At 38.6% G+C, this 26582-nt stretch overlaps 1 protein-coding gene across 3 annotated transcripts in view; it reads left to right on the plus strand.

Moving 5' to 3' along the window:
* The window catches only part of HK1 (hexokinase 1), a 119906-nt gene that overhangs the window by 2695 nt on the left and 90629 nt on the right, over positions 1-26582 (plus strand). The window contains exons 2-3 of one of the 3 annotated variants that reach the window (XM_072823396.1): positions 12681-12797; positions 21887-22080. The exons of 1 other annotated variant lie outside the window; for it this stretch is intronic. The gene's annotated coding sequence lies outside the window, so the exon portion shown is untranslated. The remainder of the gene's footprint in view (positions 1-12680; positions 12798-21886; positions 22081-26582) is intronic. One more of the 3 variants, XM_072823395.1, reaches the window with a different exon arrangement.

A 26582-nucleotide genomic window follows, 5' to 3' on the forward strand; every position in this document is an offset into this window, starting at 1 on the left:
CCCATCCCACATACTGCAGAGAGGGCTCTCTCCTGCACTAAAATGTCAACATTCCTGAATGGAAGGCTTATATCTTCCAGTTACACCTCTTATTCCTGCCTCCGGTTTGCTTCCACTCATCTTAGTTGATGTCACAATTCCTGCAGCTACTGCCTTTCTCTGTGTCTCTGTCTCTGTTTTGTCTGATTACAAACTGTCCCTTCCTATTGGATTCCCCAAATACCATGAACTCCAGTGTCTAGAGCAGACTGACTTAAAGGCTTGAGGATTATGGAGAATAGGAAATAACTTAAATATGAATATTAGATATTAAAGTTCTAGGACTGTCTCCACCCTAGAGAATTTTTCACTGGCTGTCATTCTCCATAGGCTCTGCTGACGACATGAGTTATGGATTCTCCCCAATTCCTCTGCAGGCTTCTTTCTTATATCCTTCTCTTCTCTGAATGCTGGACTCTTTACATAAAATGAACATTTCCTCTTGTTCTGTTTCATAGAGCTAATCACTCTTCTATAGTCTCAACCCACCCCTAGGCCCACCCAAGGGAGCTCATCTCTCCCAGCCAAAAAAGTTCCCCTTGAGGTATTTGAATTAAAAAAGGGATTTTCTCTCTAAAAGGAATTACTCTGTTCTCTGACAGTCAAGCTACAGCAAGCTTTTTTCCTTGACATCCAGCAAACTGCCCATATTTCAAGTGATAACATCATTACCATAATGAAGATAATAAATGTATCTATCACCACCAAAAGTTTCCTTGTGACCCTTCATAATACTTCCTGTCTGTCCTGCTCCTCTTTCCCTATACTCAGTTAAGTACTGAGCTGCTTTCTGTTTCTATATAATTTAGTTTGCATTTTTTAGAATTTTATGTAAGTGGAAGCATATAGTTGGTATACTTTTAAAATCTGGCTTTCTTCCCTCAGTATACTTGAGACTCATTCATTCATGTTGATGCAAGTATCCAGTTCATTCCTTTTATTGCTGACTATTTGATTGTATGGATATACCACAGTTTGTTTATCCATTCATCTGTTCATGAGTATTAGGGTTGTTTCCCGTTTGGGGCTATTAGAAATAAGGCAGCTATGAACATTGTATACACATCTTTGTATGGATATATACCTTCATTTCTCTTGGGTAAATACCAAGGAATGGAATAGCTAGGTCATTGGATTACATTTTTAGGCAGAAGCCAAACTATTTTCCAAAGTAGTTGAACCATTTTATACTTTTCCAAAGCAGTATATGAAAATTTGAGTTTTTCTACATTTTTGTCAACACTTGGATTGGTTGGTCTTTTTAATTTTAGACATTCTAATAGGTATACAGTAATATATAATTGTGTTTTTAATTTGTATTTCCATGATATTTAACATTTCTTCATATATTTATGGGCCACATGTTTTTTGTTTTTTATGAACTGTTTTATTCATGGCTTTTGCCTATTTTTAAATTGAGCTATTTTTTCCTTTTTATTGATTTGTAGGATTTCTTTATATATCATGGATCTAGTCCTTTGTCAGTTTTAGGCAATCCAAATATATTCTCATCTTTTCCTTTTCTTTAAGGTTTTGACAAATACAGTTCTTAATTTAATATTGTCAAAATTCTTAATCTTTTTTAAAAAGTTAGCATTTTGCAGCACACCTGGGTGGCTCAGTCAGTTAAGCATCCAACTCTTGATTTCAGCTCAGGTCATGATCTCAATGCCATATGCTCAGTCTGCTTGTTCCTGCTCCTATCCCTGCTCTCTCTCTCTCTTAAATAAATTAAAATTTTTTAAAAAAAGTTAACATTTTTTGTTTCTTAACCAATCTTTCCTTACCTTCAAGCTCAGAAGGATTTCAACAGTACTGTCTTCTAAAAACATTTAAAGGGACGCCTGGGTGGCTCAGTGGTTGAGCATCTGCGTTCAGCTCAGGGCGTGTTCCCGGAGTTCTGGGATCGAGTCTCACATTGGGCTCCCTGCGGGGAGCCTGCTTCTCCCTCTGTCTATGTCTCTGTCTCTCTGTGTCTCTCATGAATAAATAAATAAAATCTTTAAAAAAATAAAAACATTTAAAGCTTTGCTTTTGAGGAGTGCATGACTGGCTCAGTTGGTGGAGCATGTGACTCTTGATCTCAGGGTTGTGGGTTTGAGCCCCATATTGGGCATAGGTATTATTTAAAAAATATAAAATGATAAATTTTGCTTTTGACGTTTCTTCTTAATCCAAGTGGAGATGACTTTTATGTATGGATAAGTTATAAACCAATTTTATTTTCCCTTCATTTAGGTAACTAGTTTTATAAACTCTGTTTCTTAAATAGTCTCTCCTTCACCACTGACATGACATACCAGCTTGTTAAATTCCACAAAAACCAAAATTCAAAAAATTCTTTTGGCAATTGTATTGATGTTACATTGTGTTTGTAGATCAATTTGGGGAGAATGTTCTCTTTAAGATATTAATTCTTCCGGGCAGTCCCGGGTGGCCCAGCGGTTTAGCGCCGCCTTCAGCCCAGGGCCTGATCCTGGAGACCTGGGTTCAAGTCCCATATCGGGCTCCCTGCATGGAGCCTGCTTCTCCCTCTGACTGTGTCTTTTCCTCTCTGTGTCTCTTGTGAATAAATAAATAAAATCTTTTAAAAAATTTTTAAGATATTAATTCTTCCTAGTCATTAACATGGATTGTCTCTCCATTGAGATTTATGTCATCTTTAATGTTTTCCAAAAAGCTTTGTAATTTCCTACACAGGTCTTACACTCTTTTGTTCTTAGATTTATTCTTAAGTAGTTTATAGTTTTGTGATACAGTTTTGTATTAAAACTCTAGAATAAAAAAAAACTTTAGTTCCTAATTGGTTGCTGATACAAAGAAATGCAATTGACTTTTATTATTAATCTTATATCCAATCACCTCACTAGACTTTTCTGTTACTTTTATTAATCTTGTTGGTTTGAAAAAGCCTGAAATCTATAGAAAACTGGCAAGAATGTTACAATGAACTTCCATTTATCCTTCACCTAAACCCATTAATTGATATTTGCCAGATTTGTTTTATCTTCCTCTCTGTGTATTTTAGTATATGTGCTTCCAAGGCAAGCACTCTTCCTCTCTGTTTATATACATAATGTAATATAATAGGGATTACTTACTACTCATATATTCTAGTTTTGCAAAATCATTCAAGAGTGGATTGCGGGGACGCCTGGGTGGCTCAGTGTTTGAGCATCTACCTTTGGCTCAGGGCATGATCCCGGGGTCCTGGGATAGGGCTCTCTGCGTGGAGCCTGCTTTTCCTCCCTCTTCCTATGTCTCTGCCTCTCTTTCTGTGTCTCTCATGAATAAATAAATAAGATCTTTTTTTAAAAAAAAGCGCAAATTGCAAAGATGAAACTTTACCTCTAAATAATTCATCACATATCTATTGAGAACAAGGACAATCTCTTATACAACCACAGGGAAATTATCAAATTTAGGAATCATCTCTTATTTCTAGTTATTTAGCTGAATTTGGATTTTATGTATAGACGTATAATCCACCAATTTTATCAGTTTTATGTTTTTCTTTCTACACTTTTAATTTTGTTTCTTGTCTATATCACCTAAACCATGCAGTACAATGTTGAGGTGAAGTAGTGGTGGTGAGGATGTTTACCTTATTCCTGATTTTAAGGGGTATAACTACACATTTCTTCATTTAGAATGATTTTTTTTCATATGTATGGTTAGTGATTTATTTTTGAAGAATGGGTCTGAAACATCACACCAACACAAGCTGTGCAGTAAAGTTTAAAATAGTTTTATAAGGATCTGTTATAACATATGTAATGACTATACAAAATCTTGATCACAGAGCATAGGATACACCTCGCTGGCAATAGCACCAGGTTTTCCAGACAGTAACTCAGCATTTTTCTCTTATCTGCACAGACTTCTCATTAGCTGCCTTCTGCTTTTGCTGTGTGATCTAGGAGTCCCTCTGCTTTCTCTGAAAGGTAGTTAAGGTATACTCTTTTCTTTTTCCCTTGCTAATTTTCTGGGATTTCTTCATGTTTTCCTGATGGCAAGTTCTTGTTGATTTCCACAGGCCCTGCCATCTGCTGGACTGAGTCTGAAACAGACTAGGAAAAGAGGGGCTCCCCCCCACACTCAGGGGCAACCCCATCTGTGGATTTTGAAGGCTGAGCCAATGCAAGCCCACCATGAGGCAATGCCTCTGCTCCATCCACCTAGAATGATTTTTATGTGTTTTTAGGAGTACCTTTTATCAGCTTAAAGAAAGTCTCTTTGGGACATCTGGGTGGCTTAGCAGTTAAGCATCTGCCTTTAACCCAAGGTGTGATCCTGGAGACCCCAGGCTCTCCCACATTGGGCTCCCTGCATGGAGCCTACTTCTCCCTCTGCCTGTGTCTCTGCCTCTCTCTTGCTGTGTCTCTCATGAATAAATAAATAAAATCTAAAAAAAATAGCAACAACCTGATGACTCCTATAACTAATTATTACATTCAGAACTGTTCATTTTTTAAAAAAAGTTCTCTTTTAGTCATAGTGTACTAAAACTTCGTTTTCCCACAAACAGGTATTGAATTTTATCAAATTATTTTAGTACACTATGGATGTAGTGTAAATTTTTTTCTCATTTGCTTACAAAAGAGAATGAAATCTAACCTATCTTGGTTATGGTTTATTATCATTTTTATAACTGTTATATTTGATTTATTTATATTTTATTTAGAATTTTTGCATCTATACTTACGAGTGAAATAAGCTTATAATTTTTTCTTTTTCATACTGTCATTGTCTTGTTTTTGGGCTGGTATACTAGCCTCTTAGAATGAAATTTTATTCTCTGAAAGAGTTTATTGAAAGTTTTGTAGAATCCACTTCAAAAGCCATTTGAGACTTACATTTTCTTTGGGTTAAGATTTTAACAACTGCTTCAATTTTTTGAATAATCAGATTATCCAGGCTTTCCATTTTTTTTTTTCAATCAGGTTGGTGGTAGGTTATATTTTCCACGAGTTTATCAACTTTGTCTTATTTTTCAAATATAATGACATAAGTTTTTTGATTTAGATATAATTCAAACAACATAACATCTTTTTTAAAGTGTAAAAATCAGCATTCTTTAAAATATTAACAAGCTGTGCAAGCATCACTACCATCTAATCCCAGAACATTTCGCAGCCCCAAAAGATACTCCATACCCATTAGTAGCCACTCTGTATTCCTCCTGGGTCCTAGCCCAGGCAAACCCTAATCAGTTTTCTGTCCTTATGGACACTGCTGTTCTGAACAGTTCATATGAAGGAATCATACCGTATGTTCCCTTCTGTGTCTGGAGTCTCTGGCTTAATGTTTTCTTTTTCTTTTTTTTTTAAGAGTAAAGTATTAATACTTTATTTATTTAAAGGTTTTATTTATTCATGATAGACATAGAGAGGGAGAGAGGCAGAGACACAGAGGGAGAAGCAGGCTCCATGCAAGGAGCCTGATGCGGGACTCGATCCCGGGACTGCAGGATCGTGCCCTGAGCCAAAGGCAGGCGCCAAACCGCTGAGCCACCGAGGGATCCCCTGGCTTAATGTTTCAAGCTTCCTTCGTGTTATACCATATGTCAAAACTTAACTTCTGTTAAATGCCAAGTGAAATTCCATTGTATGGATATACTGCATTTTGTTTACCCATTTATAAGCTGATGGATATTTTGTTGTTTCTGCATTTAGTTATCATGAGTAATGCTGCTGTGAACGTTTGTGAACAAGTCTCTGAGTGATCATATGATTTTAATTCTCTTGGATATATGTCTAGGAATGGAATTGCTGGACCATAGTAATGCTATGCTTTAACTTGTTGAGGAACTCTGAAATTATTTCCCAAAGTGGCTGCATTATTTACATTCCCACCACAGAAATGTGTGTGTGTGTGTAGTGGAGCATTATACCACCACATCCTCATCAACACTTATTATTGGCAGTCTTTTTAATTACAGTCATCCCAGTTGTTATGAAGTAGTATCTCACTATGGTGTAGATTTGCATTTCCCTAGTGACTATTGGCATTGAGGATCTTCTTACATGCTTATTGCTCATTTGTATATCCTTTTTAGAGAGATGTCTACTGAAATCCTTAGGCCATATTAAAAGTTGGTTCTTTTTCTTTTCCTTTTTGAGTTTTAAGTGTTCTTTATATATTCTGGATACTAGACCCTTCCAGATATATGATTTACAAACAATTTCTCCCATTTTGGTGGCTTGTCTTCTCATTTCCTTGATTGTATCCTTTGGAGCCTACAAGTTACACTTTTCATAAAGTCCAATTTATTTTTTCATTTGTTTGTTCTGTTGGTGTTATATTTAGAAAACGTCTGCCTAGCACAAGGTCAAGAATTACCCCTATGTTTTCTTCTCTGAGTTTTATAGTTTTAGTTTTTACACTTAGGTTTCACACATTTTGAGTTAATATTTGTATATGGTGTGAGGGAGGGGACCAACTTATTCTTCTGCATTTGGCTATCCATTGTTGAATCCCAGTACCATTTGTTGACTGTTCTTTCCACATTGAAGGTTCCTGGCACTCAATTGACTATAAATGTATGGGTCTATTTCTGGACTCTCAATTCTTTTTTAAAAATTTCTTTATTTATTCATTCATGAAAGACAGAGAGGCAGAGACATAGGTAGAGGTAGGAGCAGGCTCCATGCTGAGAGCCAGTTGTGGGACTCGATCCCAGGACCACAGGATCATACCCTGAGCCAAAGTCAGATGCTCAACCACCGAGCCACCCAGGCATCCCTGGACTCTCAATTCTATTCTATTGATCTATATGTCTATCCTTGTGACATGAAGTTTTAACTAATGTTCTCTCATTATTTAAAATAATCTCTAGTGTATTTCAAGTTATGTTCACATTTTCATTCATTATGTTATCCTAAGCCTTCTCTCTTTTTTGATGATCAATTTTGCCAGACGCTTTTTGTTTTGTTTATTTATGTCTACTTTGTTTGATACTAAGATATTTGCATTAGCGGTTTTATGGTTCATGTTCTCACGTTATATTATTTTCTGTCCTATTTTCAACAATCTGTACCCTTATATTTAAAGTGTGTCATTTGGGTGGCTCAGTGGTTGAGTGTCTGTCTTTGGGTCAGGTTGTGATCCCTGGGTCCTGGGATCGAGCCCAGCGTCAGGTTCCCCATGGGGAGCCTGCTTCTCCCTCTGCCTATGTCTCTGCCTCTCTCTGTGTCTCTCATGAATAAATAAATAAAATCTTTTTTAAAAAGTGTGTTTCTTGTGAACAGCATTTAGTTGGATCTTATTTTGTCTTGTTTTATGTTGTCTGATAACTTCTGTTTTCTAAATGGAGTAGTTATTCTATTTACAGTGTAATACTGTTATGGGTGGGTTTAATCCTATCCTCTTAATGCTTTGTTTTTAATTGTCCTGTCATTTGTTTCTTTATTTCTGTTATCCTGACTTCTTTTGGATTAATCAAAGTAGTATTATAATTTCATTTTATTTTATCTATTGCCTTTTATTTAATTTTTTAAAAAATATTTTATATATTTACTTGAGATAGTGAGTGAGAGAGCACCAACAGGAGGAGCAGCAGAGAGAGAGGGAGAAGCAGGCTCCCCAGTGAGCAGGGAGCCCAGTGCGGGGCTCAATCTTAGGACCCTGGGATCACGACCTGAGCCAAAGGCAGCCGTCTAATGGACTAAGCTACCCAGGCACCCTACCTATTATTGGCTTTTAAATTATACTGATTGTTCAATGCTTTTATTTTCTTTTGAGATAATCTCTACATACAATGAAATGAATAAACTAAAATGTTTCAGGTGGTGAGTTTCAACAAATGCATGCCCTGATACAACTTAAATATACATTATCTTCACCCTGGAAAAGTTTACATTGTTTAAGGTGGTACTTTAGGGATTACAATATGGATTTTTAATGTATCACAGCCTACCTCGACTTAGTGTTTTACCATTTCATGAATAATGTAAGAACTTTATTGTATAAATCTATTTACCTTCCTCCTGTCCTTTATGCTATTGTTGACATACAGTTTACATATATATTTGTTATAATTCCTACAGTACATAGTTATTGTTTTAAACAGTTGATAGTCTTTTTCTGTTAAAAACTGTGTTATATTAATCTACTTGGCTACTTTTTCTTTCATTGTGCAGTTCCATATTCCCATCTGGAATCATTCTCCTTTAATCTGGAAAATTTCAGTTACAATTTCTTGCAATACAGTGCTACTGGAAGTAAATTCTCTCAACACTTATTTGTCCAAAAATATCTTTTTTTTTGGGGGGGGGCTCATTTTGGAAGGACATAGAATTCTAGTTTGGCAGGTTCCCTTCTTCCAATATTTTAAGGATGTTATTTCATATTTTTCTGGCTTCTATAGTTTTTGTGTGTATGTGTGAGGGAGAGAGAGCATGCGTGTGCACACACACACAGAGGAGTGGGGAGAGGGGGGCTAGAAGTAGAGAGAGGGAATCTCAAGCAGGCTCCACACTCAGTGCAGAGTCCAAAGAGGGTCTCAACCCAGTGGCCCTGAGATCATGACCTAAGCTGAAATCAAAAGTTGGACTCTTAACCAACTGAGCCCCTCAGGTGTCTCTTGCTTCCATAGTTTTTGTTGAGAAGTCAATCATAATTCTTATTATTGTTCTCCTACAAGTAATGTGTCTTTTAATTCTGACTATTTTTAAGGTTTCCTTTTATCCTTTGTTTTTAGTAGTTTAACTATAATGTTTGTGGGTGTGGCTTTCTTTTTATTTGTTTTACTTGAGATTTGCTGAGAGCTTCTTTAATCTGTGGGTTGATGTCTTCATTGGATTTTGAAAATTCTTGGCTTATGACCCAGTATTTCTCTTCTCTCCTCCCAGGACTCTAATATACCTAAGTTAGATTATTTTATCATGCCTTTCATGTTCTATTCTGTTTTCATTAATTTTTTTCTCTGTGCTTCATTTTGCATAATTTCCACTAACCAGTCTGTAAGTTCACTGATTTTTTTTCCTGTTGTATCCAATCTGTCATTGAATCTAGCCAATGAATTCTCTCTCTCTCTCTCTCTCTCTTTTTAACAAAATACTGTGTGAGTAATGCTTAGCTGAGGACATGACTAGGGTGAGTGCACACAATAAATTATCATCAGCATTGGATTAATAGAAGATGTTTCTTGCTATATTTTATATTGATATCCAGCTTTATTGATAATGATAAGAGAATATCTTAGAATATGATAAAATAAAACAAACTAGTATTTAAAAAATTTTAATTGAGATATGATTGACATATAAAATTATATTAGTTTTAGGTATGAAATATAATGATCTGATTGGGGCACCTGGATGTCTCAGTTGGTTAGATGTCCAACTCTTGATTTTGGCTTAGGTCATGATCTCGGGGCTGTGAGATCAAGCCTCACATCGGGCTCACTCTCTGTGGGGAATCTGCTTGAGATTCTCTCCCTCTCCCTCTGCCCCTCCCCACCTCACTCTCTCTCTAAAAATAAATAAATCTTTAATATATATATATTGATATAATATAGGTATATATTACAAACTGATTGCCACAATAATTGCCACAATAAGTTTAGTTAAAATCCATCACCACACAACTAACAATTTTTTTCTTATAATGAAAACTTTTTAAATATACTCTTCTAGCAACTTTCAAATATACAATATAGTATAAACTATAGTCACCACGTTGTGCATTACATCCCCAGCATTTATTTGTACCTAGAAATCTGTACCTTTTGACCACCTTCACCCATTTTGCCTACTCTCCTCCAACCCCCACCTCTAGTAACCACTTATCTGTTCTCTGTATCTATGAATTCAAGTTTTTTTAGATTCCACATATAATTAAAATCATAAGGAATTTGTCTTTCTCTGGCCAATTTATTTAGCTTAACATAATACTCTCAATCTCCATGTTGTTGCAAAAGGCAGGATTTCCTTTTTAACGGCTGAATAATATTCCCTTATATACGAAAACCACATTTTCTTTATTCAGTCATTGATAGACACAGGTCTATCAATATCAATGAATGTTTTTATATCTTGGCTATTGTAAATAATGCGGCAATGGACTTGAAGGTACAGATATCTCTTTGAGATAGTAATTCCATTTCTTTTGAATTAATATTAAGAAGTAGAATTGCTGGGTCATAGAGTAGTTTTAGTTTTTTTTTTTTTTTGCAGAACCTCCATACTGGTTTCCACAATAGCTAAACCAATTTATATTCTCACCAACAGTGCACGGGGTTGGTTCCCTTTTTTCCATATCCTATCCAACACTTGTAATTTCTTGTCTTTTTTATAACAACCAGACTAACAGATGTGTGGTGATGCCACATTGTGATTTTGATTTGCATTTCCCTGATGAGTGATGTTGAGCACATTTTCATGTACCTGTTGGCCATTTTTATGTCTTCTCTGGAAAAATGTCTATTCAGATACTTGTCCATATTTTAATTAGATTTTTTCCTAATGAGTTGTATGTGTTTCTAAAATATTTTGGATATTAAGTGGGGTGCCTGGGTGGTTCAGCTGCTTGGACATCTGACTCTTGTTTTGGGCTCAGGGTTGTGGGATCAACCTCCACAATAAGCCCTGCATCAGGCTCCCTGTTCAGTGGGGAGTCTGCTTCTCCCTCTCCCTCTACCCTTGCCTGGCTCATGTGCACTCTCTTTCTCTCTATCTCTCAAATAAATAAATAAATTTTTAAAAAAATATTTTGGATGTTAAGCGCTTATCAGATATATAATTTAAAAATATATTCTTTCATTCTTTAGTTGCCTTTTCCTTTTGTTGATGGTTCCCTTTCCTGTACAGAAGCATTTTAGTTTGATATAGTCACACTTGTTTATTTTTGCTTTTTTTGCCTTTGCTTTCAGTTTCAAATAAAAAAAAATCATTGCTAAGACTATAATGTCAAAGAGCTTACCCTTTGTTTTCTGGAATTTTATGTCTTCAGGCCTTATCTTCAAGTCTTTAAACCATTTTGAGTTCATTTTGTGTTTGGTTGAAGATAGAGCTCCAGTTTCACATTTTTGCACATGGCTGCTGAATTTTCCCAACACAATTTATTAAAGATACTGTCCTTTTCCCTTTGAAAATTAATTGGCCATAAAGGTATGGGCTGTTCAGATTTTACATTTTTCATGGTTTAGTCTTGATAGTTTTATGTTTCTAGGAATTTACATCTGAGTTTTTCAATTTGTTGGCATATAACTCTTCATATAGAATCTTGTAGACTTTTGTATTTCTGTGGTATCAGTTATACCATCACCTCTTTCATTTATGATTTTATTTATTTGATCCTCTTTATTTTTTCCTGGGAATCTAGCTAAAGGTTTGTTTAGTTTATCTTTAAAAAAATAGCTTTTTGTGTCATTAATCTTTTCTTTTTTAAGATTTTATTTATTTATTCATGAGAGACAGAGAGAGAGAGGCAGAGACATAGACAGAGGGAGAAGCAGACTCCATGTAGGGAGCCTGATGTGGGACTCAATCCTGGGACTCCAGGATCATGTCCTGGGCTGAAGGCGGCGCTAAACTGCTGAGCCACCCAGGGATCCTCTCATTGATCTTTTCTACTGCTTTTTAAGTCTCTATTTCATTGGTTTCCATTCTGATCTTTGTTATTTCCTTCCTTCTACTAACTTTGGACTCTTTTTCTACTTCCTTTAAGTGTAAAGTTAGGTAGTTTATTTGACATCTTTCTTGTTTCTTAATGTAGGTGTTTATCGCTATGAATTTGCCTCTTAGAACTGCTCTTTGCTGCATCCTGTGAGTTTTGGTATATTGTATTTCTGTTTTCATTTATCTCAAGATATTTTTGACTTCTCTTTTTGATTTCTTGTCTTTTGATATTGGTTGTTCAGTAGCATGTTGTTTATTCTCCATGTATTTGTGAATTTTCCAGTTTTCTTCTTGTAATTGATTTCTAGTTTTATGCCATGGTGGTCAAAAAAGGTGCTTGATATAATTTGGGTCTTCTTAAATTTATTAAGACTTGTTTTGTGACCTAAAATATGATCTATCCTGGAGAATGTTCCATGTGCACTAGGAAAGAGTATGTTTTCTGTTGCTTTTGGATGGAATGTTCTATATACGGCTGTTAAATCAGTCTTTTTCTCTCTTTTTTCTTTTTGCTCCTTTGATTGGATGCATTGGATGAAAGATGCCAGGTCTTTCAGTTTGCTGCTCCTTTCTTCTGTTTCATCTAGTCTGATGTTGAGCCCTCTTATTGAATTTTTCAGTTTAATTCTTGTATTCTTCAGCTGTATGATTTCTGTTTGGTATTTTCTTATATTTTAAATCTCTTAGTTGAAGTTTTCATTTTGTTTTTTCATTGTTCTCCTGATGAGCCTTTTTATGACCACTATTTTGAACTCTTTATTAGTTAAACCCCTTTACTCTGTTTCATTAAGGTCTTTTTCTGGGGCTTTATCTTTTTATTTCATTTGGAATGTATTCTTCTGCTTCTTCATTTTCCTTGACTATCTAAGTTGGTTTCTATGCATTAGATAATACAGCTGCCTCTCCCAGTCTTGAAAAAGTGGCTTCATATAGGAGATGAACTTATCATTCAATCCTACCCTAGCTTTTGGTTGTCTCTCAAACCTTTATAATTGTCCAAGCAGCCTTCTTTGTTCTTAGGGGCTCCCAGTTCCTGAGGGTGTGCCAAGGCGTGTCAGTGTCCCAGAAGAAAGAATTTCAGTCAGCACCGAGATGTAGGCTGATCGGAAGCTGGACTCTCAGGCGGCAGCTTTTAAAGTATGCAAGTACACCTCTTTCAGGGGAATACTGGGAGATGATTATTTCTCTTTGTTTCTTCTGCACCTGATCCCTGGGAGGATAGCCAGTTAAGAACTATTTCTGTGTTTGCTAGAATCCTATTGAACCCGTGAACACAAGTCATACCGGCCACCAAAGCTAGGCTATCTAAGAGTTGTATCTTCTGGGCCACAGCCACAAAAACCAGGGTGCCAGACATACTCACAAGTTCCTTTTATGGAGACACAAGAGATTTGAGGCAGGGTAGAGGGAGTGTTAACATGGCACTAGCCAGCCTCCTCTTTCTCTGAAGGGGATTGCAGTTGGCTCCTAGATTTGTGTTAAATTAGTGACCCTCAGATGGCAGTTTTAAGATCTTAAGATCTTTAAAAAAGGGCCTTAAGTGGAAAAACTGGATGGTTCAGTCTACTGCCTCTGTGCTGTTCCCTGAGGGGATAGGCAGTTAAAATTTGTTTTTGTTTGTTTGTTTGTTACAGTTCTGTGAGACCCTGGAATGTAAGGCCCACTGACCACCAGAGCCACATAATCAATGTGTTCTGGGAGGCAATTGCAAAGCCTAGGGTACCAGATGTGTGCACAAACTCCTGTCTGGGAGACACAGCAACCTGGAGTGAGGCATAGGGGAAGTGTAAAGATGGATTAACTAATTCTTAATTTAAAATATTGTGTTTCTTCAATTGTAGAATATCCCCCCCCTTTTTTTAGCAATTCAATTCCTTTGTTGGCATTCTTTATCATTTCATCCATTTTGCCCATCTTGTCTTTTATTTTCTTTAACATATTTATAATAGTTATTTTAAAGTCCTTGTCTGTTACTCTAATTCCAATTCTGGATGACCTGTGAGACTCTTTTTATTGTCTATATTTTCTCTTGCTTATAGGTCCAATTTCCTACTATTTTTTCTACTTTTCTCTATTTTTCTCTGTCTTGTATAGTAATATCCATATAATCTGAAGTAGATGTTATTTTTTTCCCAGAAAGAGAACAACCCTTTCTTCTCTGAGATAGCTGAAATGATAGACTCATTACTTCAATCCAGTTTGATATTGAGCTGGATCAGTTTACTTTTAGTTTCAAATATCTTAAGATTGATGCTTAATTTGTGCTTATTGCAGGCCTTCTTTTCAAGCAGACTTCTCTTTCTCATAGTATTTCAGAAAATCTTTCCCTGAATTTATGTTCTAACCCATAGACTCCTCTATTGCACAGAACATAGTATAAATCCTGTGGGGGAGGACTGGCAGGTAGGGAAACCAGCTGTGCATCTGAGACTTCTTGAGATTCTACTTTATTAAGCCAGCCTACATGGCCATTAAAAACTGCCTTTTTTTTTCTCATTCTCTCTCTCTCAGCAGGTTTGCCTTTGCTCTGATGAGTCCAATTTCTAGGAGTCCATGCCCAGATTCAGCAAATGCCTCAGAGAGGAAAGCAGTCACTAATCTCCAATTCATCTTAGAAGAGTTCTTTCTGCTTGATATTTAGTTCCATTAGACTTCTTCATATCTATAGCTTTCCAATATCTTTAAAAAGAAATGTGATTTTTCTCAGTTTATCCATTTCCCCCCCAATTGTTACAGTGAATACAGTGATCTGCTGCTACCTTCTACATCTTAACCATCAGTTTCAAATATTTTGAATTCCCATTATGATTTCTTATTTTACTTATTAGTTATTTAAACAAGTTTCTGAGCACCTGGGGGGCTCAGTCTGTTAAGTTTCTGTCTCTTAATGTCAGCTTAGGTCATAATCTCAGTGTTGTGAGATTGAGCCCCATATTGGGCTCTCACTCAGCATAGAGTCTTCTTGAGATTCTTTCTCTATCCTTCCCCCTGCTCATGCTCTTTCAAATAAAATCTTAAAAATAAAATTTAAAAAAGAGCTTCTAAGTTTTTACCTTCATAATTTCCAAAACATGAAGCTTTAAAATTTATAATTTTTTTTGTTAACTCCTGACTTAATTGTGTGTTGATCATAGACTATGGGATTGGGCAAACTTATCCTGTGAAGGGCCAGAAAATAAATATTTTAGGATTTATGGACCATATGGTCTGTATCATTGTAGCTCTATAAATGACCATACAGTCACTGTAGACAATATGTAAATGAATGGGTATGGCTGTGTTCAAATAAAACTTTATTTATAAAACTAGGTGGCAGGGGGCAGCCCAGGTGGCTCAGCGGTTTAGCCCCACCTTCAGCCCAGGGTGTGATCCTGGAGACGAGGGATCGAGTCTCACATCGGGCTCCCTGCATGGAGCCTGCTTCTCCCTCTGCCTGTGTCTCTGCCTCTCTCTTTGTGAGTCTCTCATGAATAAATAAATAAAATATTAAAAAAAAATAAAAATAAAACTAGGTGGCAGACTGGATTTGGCCTGCAGACTATAGTTTGCTAACCCCTGGTCTATATTGTATTTATTTTTTAGAAATCTGTTAAGGGTTACTTTGCTAATATTTTATGTGTGTTTAAAAATAATATATATTCTCTGTTAAATAAAGAATTCTATATATGTCTATTAGATTAGACTTATAATTTTGTTGTTCAGCTCTTCTATGTCTTTGTTGACTTGGCTTGTTTGCTTGACCTAGCAACAGACAGAAATATATTTAAATCTCTTCTTAAAATGTGGATTTGTTAGATGTCCAATAGGTCTAACAATTTTTACTTTAACTATTTAAAGGGCAATTATAAAAAAGATTTTATTTGTTTCAGAGAGAGAGAGAGAGCATGCACAAGCAGGGGGTAGGGGCAGAGGGAGAGGGATAAGCAGACTCCCCCCCCTGAGCTGGGAGCCAGATGAGGAACTCTACCTCAGGACCTTGGGATCAGGACCAGAGCCAAAGACAGATGCTAAATTGACTGAGTCACCCAGGCACCCCACCCCTAAAGGCCAATTTATGAACATTTTAGTATCTTCTTTATAAGTTAAAATTTTAACATTCTTGTAGTGAATTGTTTGTCTAATGATACCTTTCATTTTATAGTCTATATTGTTTGATATTAACTCACCAGCTTTCTTTTGATAAGTAAGTCACCTGATATATCTTTTTTTTATTCAACTCTCCTGTCATGCTTCAGACATACCTCTTCTAAATAGTATTTGGCAATATTTTTGTTGTTTAGTACATTAACATTTATATAATTTTTAATATATTCAAACTTTTTTCTACCATCTTTATTTTTATGTCTATTTTAATCTATTTTTACCTATGTTTCTTTTTACATATATTTCATTTTTCTCTTTTCTTCTCCTTTTTTTTGGGGGGGGGCTATGGAATTGGGAGGTTGATAGATAAATCTTTTTCCAAAGAAGACAAGTATTTTAGCATGCTTTCATGTACTTTGGTCTCTTCTACTCCTGTGACTTGCCACGTTGCCATTGTATAGAATCTTAGTTCTGTGTTGTTATTGATAAACGTTCACTTATCTGGCTACTTTCTTCAAAAATATTTTCAAGGAGAGACTTTATGTGGCAAGTTGAGGACTTATATACTTAAAGGTATTTTTATTATGCTCTCATATTTAAGTGATAATTTGGCTGGATATAAAAGTCTAGATTCAAGAATCCTTTCCTTCAATTCATTAAACCCATTGTTTTATCTCACTGTCACTGTTGAGAAACCTACTGTCAAACTAGCTCTTATTTCCTTTTGGGTGATTTTTGTGTCGCTCTAGAAGTTTTTAGAATTTTCTCTATGATATCCTGTAATGTGAGATGGATTTTCCCTTATATCTTTTGCAGTCAAATCTTTACCATTGAGCATGTACTCCCTGCCTTATACCTTTTGTTTAGCACTCTGTGGCCTTTTCAATCTGAAGTCCTTCATTTTGTTTCTTAATTGTAGGAAATGTATCTTTTTTTTCCCAAATATTTTCTATTGTTTTTTCTTTTTCTGTGACTCCTATTATCAAAATATTGACACTTCTACTTCTATCCTTCATTTGTTTAACTTTTCTATTTTCTTTTTCTTTCCCTACCACTTACTAAGAGAGTTTCTCAATTCAGCAATTCATTCTTCAGCTGTATCCATTCTAATAGATGTATCCATTTATTACATTTTGCGTTTTATTTTCTTAACAATGTCTCCCAAAGAGCAAATGTTTTTAATTTTAATGGGGTTTACTTTAATTTGTTAGTTTTTCTTTCATGGCCTATGTTTTGGTGCCACACATGTGAGGGCACACACACAGATATATACATATATATATATATATATATATATATATATGTATATAATTTCCTATTATATTGTTTTTCAACTCTGTATTATGTTTTTCATGTATAATACCTCTAGATTTTTAAAATAATTTCATTTTATTTCATGCTATTCTTCTTTATCTCATTAAATAGATCTATCAACTTTTAAATTTTATTTAAATAATTAAGTATATCTATCATCTTTATTTTACATTCTTGTATGCCTATTCTAATATTTCTGCTTCAAATGGTATATGTTACCTGGTTTGTTGATGTTCTTTTCAGATAGTTTTGTTCCTCATATATCTAATTAGTTGCTTGGTGAGCTTCTTCACCTAAGGGTTATCTACTACTCTGATTTAGAATGTGTACTGGGTTAGAGCCTAAGGCTGGAGCCTAATCTGAGTTAGTCCCAGTGAATTCATAGAGATGGGAGAGGAAGAGCCATAGGATGTAGGGTCCTGGACCCCCAAGCCCCCAGTTAAACATTTCTGTTAGCCCCAAGTATTCTCCTTGGTTAGGGTTTTGGGGGTTGACCTTTAGTCTCTGGGGAAGAAGCAGTACTGGGAGGGAATATCTCACTGGGTTACCATCTCCAGCCCTTGGGGCTCTGTGAGTAATACCTGAGGCTGGTCAAGCCTCACTTGCTTTTCTGGCTCTTTGCTCAAGCAGGCCTTCTGCCCCTATTTTACTCCATGAACCCCTGTGCTGGAATCTGAGATATTCCTGCCCCTAGCAAAGAAGCAGGAAGTAACTGTCTCAGGTTATATGCAGGGAGAGGCAGGAGAAGATTTTACATCATTTTTCTCTAACCTTCACCATCTTTCACCTACTCAATCAGACATTTCCTATAGTTAGTTGATACATGTGGATATGGTTGTTTTTCTTTGTAGCAGCGGTAATAAAAATGGGATTTTATACATTACTCTGTAACTTTTTTGGCTTAACAATACATTATGGATAACCATTTTGATTTATGTCACCTTTTCCCTTTTTTAATAGCTTCTTATAGGTCTAAATGAAATATTATCCACCAGGTACCTTACTGCTGATAAAAACACAGTGTTTTATAGTCAACTGTGAAGGAATGGGGGGAGGGCTGGGTGAAGATATAAATCTGATGGTGGGATTAGGCCTGAGAGGCCAGAGGAAAGGAGATTGACATTTCCCAGGGAAATTGACAGGTTAGTCAATATCCCAGGTCAAATCCATCTTCTTAGAATCACCTGCATTTCTTCTGATAACTAAAATACTTACTATTAAACACTTACTGCTGACACTATGGCTGCCTGGCTCATTTTTCTTGAGTGTATGTGTGCTTAATCTGTGTTTTGTCTGTTTGAGGACTTCATAGTTCAAATCTGCTCCCAGCCCCCACCACTCACTCACATCCTTTCCCTCCTATGCCTGTTACACAAAAGGCAGCACTTACTGGGTCAAATTGAGAATTTATCCCTCCTCTGAGAGAGTTAAGATTATGTATGTGGCCAGTGTCTGGTCCCAAGATCCTAGTCTGTCTAAATTTCTGAGTCTGCTTCTGGCGGAGAGAACAGGGTGGACTGTCCTGGGATTGAAGCTTGGGATCTAAACTGTTGGACAGTGTCTTGAGTTCTATACAAAAGAGAATTGAATTGTAGATCAGCTGGGAGGTTATTGTGATAGCCCTGGTGCCCTGCGCCTCCAGGGCACTGGAACCCTGTGGGAGCACATAGCTGGCATTTTTTGCTTGAGATAGGAAGTCTTTTGCTTCCTCTGTGAAGAGGCTTGAATTCAAAAGACTGTTGTGGTAGGATGGAGTCTTTTTTGTGGTAAAAATGAAATGGAGATTTGGCTTCAGTTGTTACGGGGTGGTGGGCAAATGAGCTCTCTCTCCAGCATTTGGCGGAAAGCCGGTTTAAGAGCTTGTGGCCACATTTTTGTCCGACATCATAGAGGGCATAGAGAAGCTGTGATTCCAGCCCCAGAGGAGTGAGCTTTTATCTCGATGTGATTCTCCAAAGACCATCTTTATGCAAGAAGTGTCAGAGACCCATTTCATAGTAAGTTTCTTTCAAGGTTTTGTTTCGGTTGGTGATAAGTTCCCTATCATCACTCAAGGGCTGACGTCATTTCCAGATAGTGGTGTCCCTGAGAGCTTTCCCAGCCCTGGGAGGTACTGACTGGTGGTGGGATGACCAGGCTGAGAGGCAGGTCCCTGTGTTGTGTTTCTTCCTGGGCCTCAGTCTGGCTCTCTCTGAAATGTGCTAATCATCTCTCTGTCGACTTCCTGGGCTATTGGCAGAGAAATCTGAAAGTTTTCTTCAGATTTAAGTTGCCTTTTTATACTCTGCCAAATTTTGTTTTCCCTGAGTTGGGTCTTTTGTTAGCATATTTGTTGGAGTAGAACTTGTCTAAGCTTTGGTTTCTCAATTTGGAGAAAAAATTGGGTAGTATCCATTCACAAGTAGCCTGGGACTGGATGTGCAGAATGGTTAAATGAATGTGTGAATAAACATGCACTTGGTTAGATGTGGTGAGGAACTTCAGAGTGACACAAGAAGCATGTTCTGAGGAGAGTTTACTCCAGAAACTAAGAGGTCATGGCTGTGAAGTAGTAAATACACATAAGCATTGGCAGTTTAAATATATGGTCCAAGTCAAGAATGCAAGACTGAAACAAAAGCACATGAGAGGGATGTCAGTGAGTTGGGGAGCATCCGAGGCTCGGACCAGAGTTAGGAATCAGATCCTTGTGACCTTAATTTAACATTCTTCAGAATGTGGGCCAGTCTGCACAGCCATCCTGTGTCAGCCTGCCCAGCTGAAGGCCACATGTACTTGAAGTTGCTATTATGTTTATTCTTGCTTTAATCAGAACATTTATAAGTCTGGGGTCTTCTCTTGTATTTAGTTGGTCAGTGATTGTGTCTTTGCTAAGAACCACAAATAAGCATCCTTGGGAGGTAGTGGGAGGGAAGAAAGGGGTTTATGCAAGAGTCCAGAGCCCTAAGGCCAACAGAAAGAAGTCAGGCACAGCCAGCCACCAGTGGAAAAAACCTGCTTTTAAGGCTGAGATCCTGCATACCAGGTATTGTCTTGGATGGGGATGGGAGTGGGACATGATATGCTAGGTTCTTTCCAGGTCTCAGGGAATATGCTTTCACCTCCTGGAGTCTCACCCCCTGGGAAATTAATCTCTAAATGGCTAAAATCCTTGTGTTTTATCCACCTCTAACCCCATTAGACAGCTGGTCCCATTTCTCTCTATGGCTACTGATTCCTTGTTCGGTGTTCTCTCAAAATATCATCTGTGAATTCCTCTTCCATGTGGAGAGCATGAGAGAGTGGAAGAGAACCAGGGTCTATTATACTTTTGATGAGTGAATGCACTTGACTGTCGACATAGGGAATGTGGCTCTCAACTTGAGCAGGTGGCAGAAAGGCCAAGGGGGCTTATTAAGCACAGATCATTGGCTTCTCCCCCAAAGTTTTCCAATCTGATATGTCTGTGGCAGGGCCTGAGAATGTTCATTTTTAACAAGTTCCCAGGAAATGCTGCTGCCACTCATCTAGGCACTTTGAGAACCACTGTCCTAGAGGGTAGAGACCCAGGCCAGCCTACTCTCAGCAAGGCCCAAGTCTGCAGGGGGTGAGTTAATAAATTATAAAGCACACCCTCCTTCTTTACCACTTCCTCCTCCTCTTTTATTTAGGCTCATTTGTCCTTGCCTCAGGGGTTTTAAAGAAAACCCTGGCCTAGACCAATGTGTCCCAGATCCAAAGTCACCTCTCTGGGAAGCCTTCCATGAACCCCAGGATTAGATGTTATGGCTTTCTATACTTCCTCGTGATAGTTACCAGTTATAAGTCACAATTTAGGTAATTAACGTGATTTCTTAACACCTCTCTCCCCTAAGAGACTATAAGGAAAGCTCTCTGAAGGAAGGGTTTAAGAACAGTAGGAAAAAGGTAAAGTGGCTGGGTGGGGGAATCGTGGTTGGTCATCCCCAGGATTATGGAAGAGAGTGGAAGAACAGTGGCTTTTGTCCCCAAAGAAGTGCCTCATGCGGGGAAGAGGAAGAAAGGAGGTGACATTCTCTAGGAATTTTGGCTCAGGTCTACCCCAGCTCTGGCTGGCATCAACCAGATATTTGTCTTCTCTACTTTACCCACTAGTCTGAGTATTTCATCTCTCTGTAGATTGTAAAACCTGAGTTGGTTTTGCTTGCTCTAAGCCTCAGCTACTGCACCCAAAAGATAAAAAGTTAAAGCCCCAGGAAGGGAGAGACCTGAATCCAAAGCTCCATTCTGCTACATTTTCATGTGTATTACTGTTGCATTTCTTTTTTTTTTTTTGTATATTTTTTTATTGGAGTTCAATTTGCCAATGTATAGTATAACATCCAGTGCTCGTCCTGTCAAGTGCCCCCCTCACTGCCCATTTCTATGAGCATTTGACTTAGTTTCTGTAAGCTTCAGCTTCCCTTGGCACAAGAAAATGGTTTCTGTTTCCTAGCATTCTGGGGAAACTTCCAGAGTCAATGTACAGTACCTGATAAGTATGATGAGGGCTCTGTGCACATGGGCCAGCATTCATCACTGTTCCCACCATCCTTTTTTTTTACCATTGCCATGATTCCTGCCCCTCACCCAAGGTTTTTATGAGGTTCCTATGAGTAGGATCAAGAACTTCATAGCCATACAGCACCTTTTTCATGTCTAGGGTACCAAGTGCCCCAAGCCTTGCCCACAAGGCCACCGTACAATCCTCTTCATTGGAAACAAGGCCCATGCCTTTCTATCCACAGCACGCCAGCGCACGTTCTCCCCCTGCCAGTCCTTTGGTGACTCTTGATATGACAAATGCATCTTTTGTCTCTTTCCGTTCTCAGGACTCTAACTAACCAACTAAAGAACTGTTACCCAGAGCATTGTTCCCAAGGAAGAAAAGAGCTAAACACCCACCCACTACTGCTTTGTGCCAGGAATCTACAGTTGGTTTGCAAGGCAGCATATGTTGTCCTTTTGGGAAAATGAGAGTGAGACCAAGTGAAGAGGCAGCAGAGGTGTCTCAAGTCATCCCAAGGCAAGTGGCCATACCGCGGTGGTCTCACTCTTCCCTGGGCTAGATCCTTCCTGGCCTTTTGCAGTATGTAGCTTCCTATTCTCCGTAGATAAGACAAATAAAAGAATACTCAAGTCTCATGATCTCAAAGGGTAGATCCTAAGGTTTAAACCCACTTATTTTACTGATGAGGCCCAGAGAGGGACACTTTCCCAAGATTACACAGTGATTTATAACTGGACCAGAACTTACTATAGTTACATCTTTTTGTTTGAAGTAGTGGGGCTAATGCCATCTACAGTGTGATTTTTTTTTTAAAGGCAAATGCTGTGTTCATCATAGCTTGATAAACTGTAAAAGGCCTCTCTCTCCTGAGTACTCATTTCCCTTCCCTACTAGCCTCTGTGTCTGAATTGATGCCATGCAGTTGAGGGAGAGCATAATAGAATGATGGAGCATGGGGGAGCTGGAGCGAGCCTGATTTCAAAGTTTGGCTCTGCTACTGACCCGCTGTATGGGGTTGGGAAATTCCTCAATCTTCTTGAACCTCAATAAAATAGGATAATGTTACTTAAGAGAGATTCTTGTGATTTAATGCCTTGAGTCATCTGTAGCTGGGCCTACCAAACAATAAACACTCAAAAATTGCTAGTTATAGTTACCTCCAAGTAAATTGTTTAAGAAAAAGATGGAAAGTCAATCGATTAAGGTGTTCATGGTGTCTGAAAACAAGGCTAAAATGATAAAAAGAAACTCTAAATGGAAACGAAAAAGGAATCCTGCCATTAGGAGACATAAATGAATTATGGATTTTTTTTGTTATTAAAATGCTGGGATATCTGGATCCCTAATTTCAGGTCAATGATTCAAGAAATGAAGTATCTACTTTGAAAGTGTGTTATGATGGTGCCTGTGTCAGCTATTTTGGGAAAGGCAACACTTGGTTTACATAGATGCTTTGGAATCTGAGGAGGGAGTTCTAAAGAGATCTGTGCAAGCAAGTCCCAGGGAGAAGAGTGACAGGTTCCAAGGGTAATGGAGCGATAGGGGAATGCCAGCTCACAGCACGAAGTAGGCTGTGTATGCAGAATGGAACCATGGTGGGCCAGTGGAAATGCCATGAATTTCTACATGAACTTTAGATCAAATAGTCTCTTGACAAAAAGCAATGCTGCACTGAATGACCTTCAAACTGTGTGCCCTGGGCCAGTCACAAGGGCTCCTTTTCCCCTTCCACTCCCATCTCCTGGGTAACAGCAGATAGGAAGCCATGGAAGAAGGGGACAGACTCATGGGAACGTAAGAAATGAATGCCAATAGAGAAGATGTAATATTTATTCTAGGTAAGGTTGCTTTGGTGATCCGGAGCAGTGTTTGAACTAGATTTAGGAAGTTACCCAGGTATCAGAATGGAAGGCAAGAGTGCCTGTGGAGTTTGTTGAGAAACTGCTCTGAATGCTAGTGGGGCAGCTTGGCTCCTGCAGGCTCTCGTTGCAGAGGGCCTGGGTCTGGGAAGCCTATGGTTCCCCTCACTCCAGCATTCAGGAGGCTGAGGTATAAGGAGGGGTGGATGCCATGACACAGGCTCTGAAGGAGAGGCAGCATGCAGAGTGGGAAGAAAGGCTCTGGAGTCTGTAAGATCTGTACCTATGCTCTCTCTCCAGGTCCTGCTGTGTGATTTTGAGAAAATTCCAGCACCCCTGAGTGTCAGCATCCTCATCCCTAAATTAGAATCTTATTATCCCCCTTGTAATGCTGTGACAGGATCAAATGAGAAAATGTATATGAATTGTAGTGCAGCTAGTCCTCTGTGAATGCAACTCTTTCTTCTTGTGGCATCATTAATGGTTATTGAGCAACAAGGTTTCTTCCAGCTTCCATCCAGGCCATGCTAATGGCTCCCTTGAGGGATCCTCATAGCTGTATGTGATCCTCACCACAATCCAGTGAGGTGGACAGTAGAGCAGTTGTAATTGGGTTACACACTGAGGGTTGGAAAGGTTAAGCAGCCTCCCTGAAACCATTTGGGGAACAGGAGGTAGACCCGAACCAGAGACGGTTCCCTGGCTCCTAGTTCAGGGCTCTTCTACCTCAACCTGCTCCTGATGGGCAGGCACCAGCTCCCTGGGCCTCAGGTACCTGCTACAACATAAAAAAACACCCACAAACTTAGTGACTTGAAAAAATAAACTCATGATTCTCTATTTCAGCAATTTGGTTGAGCTCAGCTGGGTGGTTGTAAAGGAAGAAACACTTCACTTGTATGTCTCCTTCTCACTTCTCAGACTCAACCATGTGTGGGGGGTTACCAATGTGTGGGGTTTCTTCCCACACCAAACAATTCTGCAACACCAGAATTGCAGAATGTCTTATGATCAAACTCAATTCTACTTAAGATGAAAGAGGACTGCAACCACCTCCATTTTGACCTCAGTCTAATTCTAACTGATTTCTTTCTTTTTTTTTTTTTCTAACTGATTTCTAACTAATTTTCTAACTGATTAAGTTCTTCTTCCCGGCTTATCTCTTAACTCAGACAAAAGACTGAGTGAGCAAAGCATCCTGTGATGGGAACCAAAACTACCCTGTCAAGAAATAGGGACTGCCCTGAGCCAGCAAGGCCCTCTGGGACTGACCCAGAGACCATGAATGACCTGATTGTTGCTGCCCACCTGCATGTACCCCCTGACCTTCGTCCCACATTTTCTTTATATAAACCTCCAGGTACTTTTGTCTCCCTTTGGAGGCAGTCTTTGAGACATTAATTAGTCCGCTGTCCTTCAGATGATTTCCTCACTGAAATAAATTCCTTTCTTGTTTCACCACCACTCATTCCTCTGCCTTTGGATTATGTCAGTGGTGAGTGGCCAGCCCTGATCTGTTTGGGACTCTGGAGCCAGGTGCTCTTATAACCCTGTGCCCTGGTTATAGAGACAGTGTCAGACTATGGTCTGACACTTGGTCCCAAAGGATACCCTCTCCCCTCTCTTTGAGGCCAATCACAAGGTCAGGTTGTCACCTGGGCTTCTGACCGATCAGCTATAGAATCTCAATTCTCTGTCCTCAGGTTTGCTTACTTGGCTAGAGCAGCTCAGAGTTCAGGGAAACATTGACTTGCTAGATTACTTATTTATCATAAAAGGATATAACTCAGGAATAGCCAGATGGAAAAGACGCATATGGCAGGGTATGTGGGAAGGGGTGCAGAGCTGCCCTCCCAGGGCAGTCACTCTCCCAGAATCTCTATGTGTTCCCCAACCTGGAAGCTCTATGAACCCTGTCCTTTCAAGTTTTTCATGAAGGCTCCAATACAGTCAAGAGTGATTTAATCATTGCTCTTTGGTGACTAATGTGTCCTCCAGGCCCTGCCCCTGCCTTGCAGAGGGGCAAGCTGAAAGTTCCCACCTTTAAAGTATAAGGTTGGTTCCCCAGGCAACCATCCTCATTAACATAAACTCAGCTTCATTGAAAGGAACTTGTTATGAGTATCAAGACACTCCTCTCACCTTTATCACTGGAACTATTTCAGGAACTGGAGCTATTTGGGGACAAAAGACCAATGATTATAATACAGGATTCTCTCATTGCTCTTAAAACTTGAGAAATTACAAGGATTTTAGGAGCTGTGTGCCAGAAATGGAGACAGAGACCACAAGCTGCATTGTCCAGCTTGCCAAAGCAAGTCATTGGCCAAGGCCAGGTCTTTGTCAATGAGAACTACCCAGGGCCATGGATAGAGAAAGGCATGCCCATGGTTGCAACAATCTACCATGTGTACAGGGGAAGAAGATGAGCACCAGCATTCCAATCTTTATCCAACCTAGGATTCTGTACTGTGGCTAAAGGCTGGTTTCCTACTCTGAGAAGTCTTCTTGGGTTCCCAGATATGTGTAGTTCAAAATAAACTTCCCCATTCTTCTCCCACCATCACAATGCACTGTAATTTCTCTTTGTTATATGCTCTGCAAGGCAGGGACCGTGTCTATCTTTTCTACTCTAGTGCTCCTAACCTCTAGCACTGAGATTGGCATGCAGTTGGTGCTAAATAAATACTTGTTGATCGGACATTTGTATATTTTCTTCTCTCAGAATTACAGAGAGGTGTTTTCTTATGTTTCATAATGGGACTGTATCTAGCAGCCTGATACCCTTCCTGGGCTTCTCAGGCTTAGAATAATCTCTTGTCCACCGTGAGTTGGTGAATGTAGATAAAATGAAACACCAATATTCATAATAATAACCATTTATTTAGTACTTACAGTTACCGCTTAGGTACCTACTATAAGTCAGGCTCTCTGCATGACTTATTCTGATCCCCCACCAGGAGTGTTCTAGACTATACTAAACCTTCAGATTCAAAGACTGCCACGGGCCACACTTGACCCCATTCTGCCTGTGGGGCTATAAGACAGGAACCACAGCTTGCTGGCAGGACAATGCCAACTGTTTCTTTTCTGAGGGAGTCTGTGCAGAAGTCCACAGATGAGAGAAGACAAGCTCTCACTAGGTAGGTGCAGGATTCC

This window comes from Canis lupus, chromosome 4, assembly GCF_048164855.1.
Source record: "Canis lupus baileyi chromosome 4, mCanLup2.hap1, whole genome shotgun sequence".
In the NCBI taxonomy this organism is placed as follows: domain Eukaryota; kingdom Metazoa; phylum Chordata; class Mammalia; order Carnivora; family Canidae; genus Canis; species Canis lupus.